The sequence below is a fragment of the Megalobrama amblycephala genome, linkage group LG12, assembly GCF_018812025.1.
Source record: "Megalobrama amblycephala isolate DHTTF-2021 linkage group LG12, ASM1881202v1, whole genome shotgun sequence".
Lineage (NCBI taxonomy): Eukaryota > Metazoa > Chordata > Actinopteri > Cypriniformes > Xenocyprididae > Megalobrama > Megalobrama amblycephala.
The window spans coordinates 17,083,846-17,094,108 of record NC_063055.1 but is presented as its reverse complement, the minus strand read 5'-3'; the positions used below and the strand labels follow the sequence as shown (position 1 = coordinate 17,094,108).

At 40.7% G+C, this 10,263-nt stretch overlaps 1 protein-coding gene across 1 annotated transcript in view; it reads left to right on the top strand.

Moving 5' to 3' along the window:
* The first annotated feature begins 412 nt into the window (after positions 1–412).
* The window catches only part of prlhr2a (prolactin releasing hormone receptor 2a), a 28,798-nt gene continuing 18,947 nt past the window's right edge, over positions 413–10,263 (top strand). The window contains exon 1 of the mRNA XM_048211127.1: positions 413–737. The gene's annotated coding sequence lies outside the window, so the exon portion shown is untranslated. The remainder of the gene's footprint in view (positions 738–10,263) is intronic.

Here is a 10,263-nt window from a genome sequence, read left to right as displayed (position 1 = left end):
GCCTTGAACATAGGCTGGCATATGCAAATATTGGAGGCGTACATATTAATGATCCGGACTGTTGCATCACAGTCGGTGTCATGTTGAGATTCACCTGTTCTTCAGAGGTCTTTTGCAAAAATCAAATTTACATAAAGGACGAGGCAACAATGGTGTTTGAGACTCACTGTAAGTCATTTCCATGTACAGAACTCTAATTATTTATCTATGCCAAGGTAAATTCAATTTTCAATTCTAGGGCACCTTTAACAGTCTTCGTGCATCTTTTTAGTCATCTAATGACAGATCATTATCAGTGAAGTACTGCATGCAGACTCTTAATATTTTTCTCTTCATTTAACATGTTCATCTAGGTGTCTGTCACTTGGAAAGTGTAAATCTGATTGGTCAGAGCAAAAGCAGGCGAATTAAAATGTTAACCAGTACTAACTGACTGTGACATAATTGACAAGTGAGACGTGCAGAACTGAAAGGGCGAAGAATAAAATCTCTCTTGATTTAACCATAATATAATTGGACTCAAAAGGCGCTCGAACAACGCGCGCGCGCACACGCGCACACACACACACACACACACACACACGACCCTGCCTCTCCAGTGGGGAACACAACTCTCATGCTTTCACTCAGGTCCGGTAGCGCATCTGATGATAAACGAACGCGCACGAGTCCGCTCTTTGAGAATCTGTGCATCTACGTGGGAAACAACTAAAACGCATCCCTCCCTGTGGCAAAAGGTGAGACGTCTTATTTATCGTCTTTCAGTTTTTTTTTTTCATGCATCTGTCAAGAACCTGTACCATGGATATACTGAGTTTAATTTAGGCTAAGTGGTAAAAAGGTTAAAATAGTCAACATTTCGGACGCATTCACAAAACCACTGCATAATAGTTTAACTAGATGTATGCAGTTTAATATACAAAACATTAATTTATGAATATAATATCAGTAGTCTATAGCCCATTAATAAGTCATGTAGCCTATTTCAGAAGTGGAGTACTGCAATCTCATCCCATGGCATCAATGACAAGATTTTAATAGAATAGACGAACGGATAGTTCAAGTTAGCAATTTTGTGCTTTTTCATACGAATGGTAAAAGTAAGGTTCATGCACATTTTGGTTCATACTTTAGCCATTTATGCAGCATTCTGAAATCTACTGTTATTCGGCTTATTGATGGAACAGAAGATACATTTATTGTTGGTCTGCTAACTGTTTATGAATCTGTCATCGTTGCGCTTTGATTAACCATTTGTGAACCAGATGAGGGGAAGTCGGACTCATTTCTAAAAATCGGTTCTTTTGAACAGTTAATGCCAAAGAACAGTGATTCTTTTTTTTTTTTTTCCTTCACGTGGCATATTAAACATCCTAAACGTTCAAATAAAGCAATATTTAGAGCATATTACTATTTATTAAATTTAACTTGATTATGTTTTTGAGTGTTTATTGTAATTATATTGTAAGTTTGCTGCAGTTATGATTCAGCTCATTAAAACCGTAATTTAGAACATCAATACACTTTTCATACTTTGCTGAAAAGGTTTTGCACGTTTCAATAAATATACTATTTATTTAAGCCAACTTTCTATGTGTTTTGGTAATAGTGAAAATATTTCCAGTAGGCTCCTTTTAATATTTTCTATTGGCCTTTTGAACAATGGGTGAAAAACACTAACATTAAGGGATGTATTTTTAGAACATTCATCTGTGCTAAAAGAAAAAAAAAAAAAAAATGCTGAAACAAATATGAGAAAGATGGGTCTCGGGTCAGTCCAATGGACTGATTCTGTCCACATCATAAATTTAGTTTAGACATCTGTGAAATGGTTCAACAGATTAATTGAAAAACAATTCGATTCAAAAGAACAATTCATTCAATGGTCTACGTTACTGTAACGCAAGTGTGTGAGTGTGTGGGAGAGAGGGCAGGTATGCTCGAGTGAGGTCTGAATAAACTGCTCAATGAAATTCCTTCACAACAAAAGATTTGGCACTTTGACAGAGCATGAATCAACTGTATAATACACCTGGAGAGGCAGGGATTGCGGATTTATGACCTGGATGGAAGCCATTGAGGGGCAACTGGCTCAAAGGGAAGTTGAAGTGATTAAAAACAATGCCAGAAAATCCACAGCTGAATTAAGGGACTTAAGGGAGAGAGTAAAATTTTCTGTTTCTATTCCTTCTATTCTAGATATAAGCAGTCTATTTAAAGGCACACCTGCATGTAGGCATCACCAGTGTTGGGATCGTTAGACAAAATCATTACTTGTTACTATTTTTTCAAATGTAATATTATTACTTTACTTATTACTCCCTGCCAACAGTAATTCATTACACTACTCGTTATAATACGTTTCTGTTACACCCCACAACATTGTAATTGCTGACTTCACATGTGCGCCTCTTTGTGAATGTCAGGGGATATTTACACATTTACACTACTATATGACTAGTACAGTAGATGTTATATATACTATATTATATAAAATAAAATCCACATTAGATCACCATTGGAAGTTATTAGAAACACTTGATGGTGCCTTACAGTCTAAACTTGAGTAAAAGTATTAATCTCATAAATTGTGTAGCAAAGACTTTTGATAAGAGCTGGGTATAATATATTGGGATCAAAGGGATGTGGATGGGCAAGCCACGTAATGCCAGAATATAGAATATGCCACAATTTACATTTGACAACAATGTTCTCGTTATCTTTTCTCCTAAGTCGCTACAAAATCAAAGTAATAATTTCCAGCCCCTGAATGTAAGCTTTCCATTTTCCAAGCTAGCTTGCTGCAATTGTGACATCATGACCACACGCAAGTCGTAAAGATTACAAAAATGAAACTAGGGATGATCGGATTGGTGGTCTTCAAAACACTAGGGGTTAAGACAAAAATAAGGTTGTAACGAGCCATTATATGGATGGCAACTGTAATATTTGTTGATTTGTTATACTACTAATTACTGGGGAAAGTAATATTATTATAACTATAATTACTAGTATTACCTAACACTGGACATCACAGACTGCATAATCTGAAACACATGATTTAGGCTTATTGTTTTGACAGTAAATGTCATTTTGTTTTTGTTCATTTGATAAATATGTGTAGCAAATATGTCTTTTTGTTGAGAAAAGTGAACATATCGTAAAAATCTATGATTTACTTCACTGCTTCGTTTAACAAAATAACTAATTTTAATCTCCTTCCTTCTGAGGCAAGTCAGTGAGACTGATTTACAGTCTGAATGTGTTAAGCTAGACAAAAGATGTCAAAGGCTTTGAGAAGGTCTTTTCCGACACTAGATCAATTGATCAATTTGCATTAAAAACAAAAACAAAAGTTGTTTCAAGGAGGGGAATTGCTGCTTGAACAATGCATGCTGTCATATATTTGATCATTGCCCACTCATGTGTTTCATTTGCTATGTCAGGGTAGAAAAAGGTGTCACTTTCAGGAAAGATTTGTCATGGCAGTGTTATAGAGCTTAAAGGGATGGCTCACACAAAAATGGAAAATTTGTCTAAATCTAAATCTGATATAATTTCAAACCATATCACCTTCTTATTTTTTACATTAACTTATTTTACATTTGTCTTGTACATTGCAGTGTACAGCAGAATAACTTTACAGAATTAATTAGTGCTTCATATAAGATACAAGTCATGAATTCTCTGAAAATCCAGCTGATGTCCTGATGTTGTAGGAATGGATTCCACCAATATCCACTGTCCTCCTGTGTGTGTTTGGAAATACCTTAGGGCTGGAATATCTAAACGATTTTTGCCCAGGGGCTCTGAGACAAAAATGTCTCAGGTTATGCGTATAACCATGGTTTCTATGGGGAATGCTTCCAGCACATCTGGTGTCTGAAGCATGAGTCTAAACGACAATGAACTTGACATTTGCAGGTGGCAGCCTATGACGTCACTACTGGTGTGACCGTGAGTATAAAAGGGCACCTGTAACATACATCAAATACATCATCTTGTCTGAAGGAGACGTGTGCAGGAATACCAAAAGCATGGCAAAGGTATGCAACGTCTTGTTCCCTATTCTCAGGGAACCATAGTAACATGCGTAACCTGAGACGTTCCCTTTTGAAAGGGAACACACGCTGCATCCCCTAGAGGTCTCTATGTGGAACGGAATACCCATGCTGCCATGCAGAAGGGATGAGTCCCCTATTGGCTGAGCCAAGTCAAATGACTCAAAGGAGTCCTCATCCCTATGGTGCACACCAGCAACGCAATCATAGATCTTGCTTCTCAAGATCAGAGGCCTCGAAACAGGATGACTCTAAAAAGAGGAAGCCTAACAATTTTCATATTCAGGCCAGCATCCAAAGAGGCTCACAGAGACCCTAACACTCAGAACTTCTGTTCAAACAGCCCCGAAGCGTGGAGGCCTCAAACAAGAGGCCTAGCAACACTAACCCAAGGGCAGTACCAAAAAAGCTCAGAAAGGAGCTAGCAACTCAGTCTAAATGGCCTACGAAGCTCTGTAGAATGGAGGCCTCAATACAACGACTCTCATAATGAGAGGTGGCCTAGCAACACTCCACACTAAAGTCAGTAGCCAAGAAGGCTCCCAGCGAGCCTAACAACTTAGCATACTACCCTATCATGTAGCTGAGCTATAGGAGCGAAGGCTTCAGTATAACGACTCTCTGAATTGAGAGGGGACTCAACAACACCCCATGCTCAGGACATCTTGCAAGGAGGCTCACAGAGAGCTCACAAATCACAATTGCTGTCCTAGCAGAGCTCTGGGGAGTGGAAGTAAGATAACTCTGTAGCTATAGGAGCCTTAGCCTTTGGTTGAGCTCATAAGACAAATACACTACGTCCTATGCCTGTCAAGGAGGCTACATAACAGGGCCAGGAGAGAGAGAGAGAAAGAGAGCGAATGAGAAAGAGAGAGAGAGAGAGAGAGAGAGAGAGAGAGAGAGAGAGAGAGGAGGCCTACTAAATCCAACATCTGTCAGGGGGCCTCATAGAAGGCCTAGCAACCTGACTCTAAAAAATGGTTAAAAGTACTCCCAACCCAGGTGCACCAGAGGAGGCTCAGGAAACTCAAGAGAGCCTACGTCTTGGAATTGCATAAAAAGGCAGAGCTCCGGGGGCGCGGAGGCCTAAATGTACAATTTTCTTAGAAAGAGAAGGCCTAACATCGCTATCAAAGCCAGGAGGCTCAAGAGAGCCTAATGACTCAGCATTGTTACCCAAGCACCCATCAAGAAGGCTAACACCTAACAACTTGATGCTGCCAAAACTGATGTAATCTGTCATTGGCACAGGCTAGAATTTAACATAACTCCTAACTGTTATAATAATAACAACAATTACAGCACCTTTCTGTCTCTAATACCTCAGAAATAGATAAATAACAAAGAACAATAATATTATTTGAGTCAACAAGAGGAGTCAAAAAAGGAAAACTTCCTGTTCGACTCGCCCATGCTCTACCTACAACTCATCCCTCGAGAGTCAAGCTCAGGTGGAACCAATTACCATGACTGGATCACAAAAAGCGCACATTTAACCTTAAGCACGCTAGTTCAAATTACAGATTCTATCACTATGAAAAGAATCATACAAGAACAGACGTGAATGCATTGCTATGAGTGCCTTAAACTCCATCGAGAAGGGAAATGAGCCTTTGTCTGTGCCTCATGCAACTGATTGAATGACTCTTCACAAGCATCATTCCAGACAAAGGGTTGCCCTTTTTCCGTTAGCTGGTGCAATGGGTTAGCAATGGTTGGATAGTTCTGGACAAGAAGCTTTGCAGCTTGGTTTTCTTCTTTGGCACAGGCCACTCTCTCACCACTGTTACCTTGGTCGGGTCTGTGGCGACTCCTGCGGCACTAACTATGTGTCCCAGGTCTTTTAAGATTGAGCACCGGGCTTGTCGATATTACAGTAATGCGGACACCCTGTCTCGCTGCCCATGTGAAGTGGTTGACTGATGCTAATGCCGAAGATTGGAAGAATATGAAAAAGCAACAAGACATGATGGTGTAGCAGGCCGACAAAGTGGATGGCAACTGGCCCACCTAGGGCATCATAACTTACAGCAGTTACAAAAAGCTGACTCCACCCTAAAGAGGCTATGTGAGTGGCTGGTCACTGGACAGCGACCAGAACAAAAACAACTACTCAAAGCCTACTACTCTCAGTGGGCCACACACTACTACTACTCTCAAACAAAGCCTACTACTCTCAGTGGGCCACACACTCTGCATGAAAGTCTGCTATATGCAAGCTCTTGAGAGAGGTATGATTATTTCTCATTCATCTGCAGCTGATGAGGGTGAGCTGCCGGATGATGATGTGTTATCTCTTACATCATCTGATCCGGCAGCGAGCACACTCCTTGATTCAAGCCATGATGTGCAAAATGTGGCTGATGAGATTGATGACGCTTCAGAGCGCTCTCAGCCTGCTTGCCCCACATATGACGAGTTATTGGATGTTATGTCCTGCGCAGTGTCGAGATTATATCTGCTATGGAAACGTGAGAAGCACGAGCCCCCCCGCGGCCTTCTCTATGAACGTTTCCTGTCAGGACATAACCGTCCAGCTTGTACGAGCCATCCATTTCTTCCAGATCTTCACACTGAGGTGCAGAGATCTTGGGGAAAGCCATATTCTGCCCTCATCCATAGCATTCATGCAAATTAAGCTGATGTTGATGGAATGCAGGAGCCAGGAGGGGCTCTGTCACATTTTCTACATCCATCCCTGAAGCTGGACCTGTGTTTTTGGCAGTTTGTTTACTTTTAGATCTGCCTTTCTGATGGTTTGGCATTAGTGGCTAGTTGTGAATGCACTGTCTGATGCCAGATACTGAGTAGTAGGCTCTCTGTGAGCCTCCTTATTGACTATTTTGTTTTAACAGGGTTTTTTCTGCTTCCTTGAGCTTCACTCAGAAAGCTTTATCTAGTTATCTAGCACTAAGTAACTAGTTTTCTGTGTTTTTTGATGTTGTTAGGCCAATGTTTTAAGGCCTCTGTCTGCAGAGCTCCACCTGCTGGTGATGCTGAGCTAAGCTTTTTTAGCCCTTTTTTTTAAGAAGCGCTTTTTGAAAAAAAGCTTTTTCAAGCAGTGTTGTCAAGTTGTTAGGCTCTTTTTTGAACCTCCTTGGCTACTGCTTTTTTTTTAGAATCTGCTATCAACATCTGGCTATATTGATAGAAGTGCTTTTTAGCTTGATTTAGCTTTGATTTTTACAATATGAGTGCCATTAGGCTTCCTCTCTTTTGACAATGTTGTCTTTATTAAGGCCTTAGTTGCCAGTTATAGGCTGTCTGTGAGCCTCCTTGCAAGATATCATTTGTGTGGAGCATTGTTAGGCCTCCTCTCGATAAGCATTGTTATGCTGAGGCCTGCGCTCCTGGAACTCAGCTTTTATTTGCTAAATTGTCAGGCTATCTGTGAGCCTCTTTGGCAAAATCATCAGGCCTCCTCTTGCTGAGAGAGTTATCTTTATTGAGGCCACTGCTCTCTTGAGCTCTGCCCTCTTGAGCTCCACCATGATAGCAGCCATGAGTTGTAGGCTCTCTGTGAGCCTCCTTGCAAGATGTTCTGAGTGTGGAACATTGTTAGGCCTCCTCTCGATAAGACAGTCCTTGTGTTGAGGCCTACGCTCCTGGAGCTCAGCTTTTATTTTGCTTAAATTTAAATGTGTTGTCAGGCCTCCTCTCGCTCAGAGTTATCTTTTTTGAGGCCTCTGCCCTCGAGCTCCGCCATGATAACAGTTGTGAGTTGTAGAGTTATGTTGAGGCCTCCGCTTCTAGAGCTCGACTATTATTTGATAAGTCGTCAGGCTCTCTGTGAGCCTGTTGGCTAATGTGAGTGTCATCAGGCTTCATCTTGTTTTAAAGAGTTGCCTTATTGAGGCCTCCGCTCTCTACAGCTCTGCTAGGATAACAGTTTTGAGATAAAGGCTCTCTGAGAGCCTCCTCAAACGATATCCTGAGTGTGCATAATTGTTAGGCTTCCTTTGATACTGAGGCCTCTGCTCCTAGAGCTTGGCTATTATTTGCCAAGTTGTCAGGCTCTCTGTGAGCCTCCTTGGCTAATATGAGAGAGTTGTGGCTAATTTTAGAGAGTTATCTTTCTTGAGGCCTCCGCTCTCTAGAGCTTCACCAGGATAGTATATGCGGGTTGTAGGCTCTCTTTGACCCTCCTTGCAGATATCTGGTGTGTGGAACATTGTTAGGCCTCTTCTCTATTTAGTGAGTCATTTTCTAGGCCCCTGCTCCTGAAGCATGGCTAGGTGGTAGGATAGTATGCTTGGTAGTTAAGCTTCCTTTGGAGCCTCTTTGGCTACTTAAAGTGTTGCTAGGCATCCTCTCAATCTGAGAGGCATTCTATAGGCCTCCACTCTGTGGAGCTTCGTGGGCCAGCTGACTCAAACCGTTGCTTCCCTTGGGTTAGATTGTTTCCTGGCCTCTTTTTGAGGCCTCCACTCTCCAGGGCTGCTTTTAGGGAAGTTGAGTATTTTAGGCTCTCTGTGAGCCTAAGTTGAACGTAGTTAGGCTTCCTCTCTTTAGAGTTATCCTTTTGAGGCCTCTGTTCTTGAGAAGCTCTGACCTATGATTGTTGCTGGTGCACCTTAGGGAAGAAGATTCTAAGATTTTGACTTAGCTCAGCCAATAAGGCACTCATCCCTTCAGCATGGCAGCAATATTCCGTTCCCCATAGCCACCCCTAGGGAATGCAGCGCATAGTCTGCACTATTCAAAATATAAATCGGCATAGAATCTTCCACACCATTTCTTCTACATGTGACAGGTGTAAATCTGCCGAAGGCTCTCTGATCCATCTCTTTTCGACATGTCCTAAACTTTACTGTTTGGTGTGACATATTCAAGTGGTTTTCTGACATTATTTGGCTATTCATTTTCTCTATGGGACCATAATGTCTCTGTACAAAGTACCATTATGTATGGAATGAATATTGCTAAGAGTATCATTCTAAGGCTTTGGAAGTTGGATGCTATTCCTCAGTTTAAGACCTGGTTGACTTATCTCACTGGTATATTACACATGAAGAGAATCAATTATGGAGTTATGCATATCCTTGATAAATTTCACAGTCTATGGCAACCATTTCTGGATCATTTTGCCCAGCCTAATCCCAACTCTGACTGGTAATGTTGTCCATAGTATGCTGCTTGCCCTCTATTGAGTGATTTTTTTTAAGTGTGATTCACTGAAACTGCGTTTACACCCTGGTTGTTGTTATTTTCATTTGTTTGTTTCTTTTTTGGTGTTTGTTTTTCGTTTCGGCATTTATGAAGTTATTGCAGGGAATCCCCATTTTCAAAAGAATAGTACAGATAGAACATTGTTGCTGTTTTTGTTTCAAGCCATTTCCCAATATAATCCTGAATAAACGCATCAGTGAGTTAGATCCTCTGGTTTCTCACCACGAAGACATAACAGTATGTTCTATATAGTATGAATGTGTTTAGGACAAATGAAATTCGGACATCCACCATGTTGTCACTGTCGTGTGACCTACAGGGTCAGTTGAGGCGCTTCACCGCCAATCACAAATCCTCTCTCGTGGCCTTATGGGATAGTAAATAGTCCATCAAATGTGCACTTTAGAATCTCAGTGGAAATTGTAGGTCATCTAGGTGCTTTTCGCCTACTATTTTTTGAATACTATTCATTCAAATGTTTTCATTCCTTTTTCCTCTCCTACCAACGAGGTACATGTTTCGGATTGAATTTGTGTTTGGAATGACTTGAAAGTCTCAGTCATTTAGTGTATGCCCAGTTTTTCTCTTTAACTAAAGTATTTATGAAGTTGGAAAGCATGTGATGCCTACAGTTTTTAAAAATATATAGATTTTAAAAGTCATGTAGTGTACTCCAGCCTTAATGGTGCTTGAAAGTCATTATTCTTTCCATTACTTTTTCTTGCTGTCAGCTGACCTCTTTGATGAGAATGATATAATTAATCTGGTGCAACTTCACAACCAACAAGGTGCATGGAATGATAAATATGTAATATAGGAAAGAAAACCAGCAGCACTTGTGGCACGGTCAAAAAACTCTGAAGCTGGAGCTAAATATGAACTTTATTTTGCCAACGCGTTTCGGCACACAGGCCATCGTCAGGGCTAAAAGGTTTCAGGTGTGTATAGGTTCCTTTAAATACAAACAGAAACAGAATTCAAACTTACAATGAACCAATGAAAAAATTGCATTAAATAACATCCACCAATCACA